The sequence below is a fragment of the Montipora foliosa genome, chromosome 12, assembly GCF_036669935.1.
Source record: "Montipora foliosa isolate CH-2021 chromosome 12, ASM3666993v2, whole genome shotgun sequence".
NCBI classification, from domain to species: Eukaryota; Metazoa; Cnidaria; class Anthozoa; order Scleractinia; family Acroporidae; genus Montipora; species Montipora foliosa.
The window spans coordinates 33,474,678-33,477,068 of record NC_090880.1 but is presented as its reverse complement, the minus strand read 5'-3'; positions in this window follow the sequence as shown (position 1 = coordinate 33,477,068).

Below are 2,391 nucleotides of genomic sequence, written 5' to 3'. Positions count from 1 at the left end.
TGTTGTCAGCATAGCGTTACAAGAGGCACCAACTTTTGCAACACATTATGCACTGAAAGCGCAACCACAAATTGAATGACAATAAACATATCTCACTCTCTCGCTTTGAAACTTTGGCCTGAGTACATGTGCAAGCAACTATTACGGCGTTAGACAACTATAAAAACCTTGTCCCATAATGTGTACACCTGAAATCCCTTAGCACATTTACAGGTTTTGTAACATGTAAATTGGTCCCGCACGTGCACAAGCAAGAAAAACCTATCCTGCTAATTCGTCAAGTCAAGTAACTTTATTTCAACTCGGTAAAAACATTAGGCATAAACTATAAAATTCTGAACCATTCATATCAGACATATATATATAACCTATGATCTAACCCATATAATCATATCATAAAAATAGAATATAAGACGTATAATCACCTACTTGCTCATTACAGCAAACTTAACAGAGAATAGTAAAAAATGTTGCGGAAGGCGGAGGAACTTCTGCTTAATTGCAGGCTCTTTCTGGCGTAGGTTAATACCATAGCCTACCCAACATGAGTCATTTATTCTTGAGTCTTTTAGTTGAGCGGAGGCAGTTGCGAGGCTGGTGTGACCTATTTGAAAGCTTAGCTACTTTGGTCACTGTGCACTTTTAATTTTCATCGCTTGTGTAATTTACTTTGCAGTTCTATCTCTTTACTCTTGTAATGTAGTTTAATGTAGAAATATTTGTAAATAGTGCAAAAGAATTAAAATGAAAAAGGAATAAAGACTGGAGTGTAGGCAACACGCGAAATAAGTCAAACGCAGTATAGAAATGTATCGCATTCGGACACATCACCTTCCTGCTATTTTTTGGCAAGGAGAATGTATTGCGCAACGACCAGAATGTAATGGTCTATGAAGCAGCCTCGCTTTGAGCAGGAGTCACGAAACACAGCAACGAACGATTATCCACGTAATGAAATGATATATGAAAGGAATCATATATTGAACTGCGGATATCAAATCAAGTGAAGCTATGATCCTCTCAGTTATGAACGCAATCTTAGCAATTGCGTGGAGAAGCCTGAAAAATTTAGGACTTCAACGGGGTTTGAACCCGTGACCTCGTGTTACCGGTGCAACGCTCTAACCAACTGAGCTGTGATGACGCCACTGACATTGGGAGTTGGTCATTTGTGGTTTCTAATGTTTCCGTGATGAATGACTTCACTCGTTGATTCGTTCATTACGGGTACATTAGAACCAGTGCAGTCCAATTCGGTCTGTAATACGGGTGATTAACAAAATCGGACGGCCGCGTAGCGGAAGTCCCTAACCGTAACCCTAACCCTATTTGAATTGCTCAAAATTTTTACGATTTTTGGCAAAATGGACACGCAAGCACTTTATTTTCTCTTCCCTGCGGAATCAATAAACGTCACGCAATTGTTACACTTTAACCTTTAATAAAATCATTTGTATGTAGTTACCAAATCATAATCTAATCGATATAAACTGTTTTATATATGCACCAATACTTTTGGTAAGTAGCCACGAGCCCCTTTGGGGTTTGTACGTTTACTTTTTAAGATACCGGCAAAGGCCACTTTCTAAGCCGCTTTAGCAGAGACTTGGATGTTCTCAATTTGTATCCCTGATCAAATTATTCAAAAACGTGAGCAAATCATGCTGTGGTTCTAATCAATTGATCGCACTGATTTACGAAAACGTTAAATAAAAGTTATTCTTGATATCATGCATCGATGAGCTGGCCGCCGAGATTTATAGAGATATAGCCTATACTGCGATCAAGCATCACAAACTGAACCAAAATTACTCATCAAACATCGTGATCAAGAAAAGCTCTCTGGAGCGCCTGACTCGTTAACATCAGTTTCGTCCACTTTCATCATGTTTTTTATCCTTGCTCTAAGGTATATCATCTGCCGAGCGAGATTCTTGTCTTGTAACTGCATTTCTTGTAGTTCTCTCCGCAGCCACACAATTGCGTTCTGTAAATCCACTTCACGTTCTGCCATGCTCACTCCATCTCGTTGAATCACTGGAAACTTGTTTGTCTTTCCTCCATAGATGACCACGTCTTTATTTGTGAACGCTCCCAAGCCATACTCATCATTGAAGTTTACCCTCCGCTGCTGTTGTTCCTGTTTCAAGTCACCACTTCTGCTCATGACGATGCTTGAAAAAGTTCATGCAATTTGTTATAATTTGAGTTAAAAGACACGAATCTTAATCGCGTAAACAATATAGCCATTGTTTGATTTGACCAATCATCTCCCTTAATTTTGCTGATGGCGTTTTAGAGGTTATTGTTCTTGTGGCCGGTGGTTGTTTTCATTTACCCTGGGAGCAGAGAACAATTCGAAAACAATACTCGCAATTCTCTGCTCTCTGT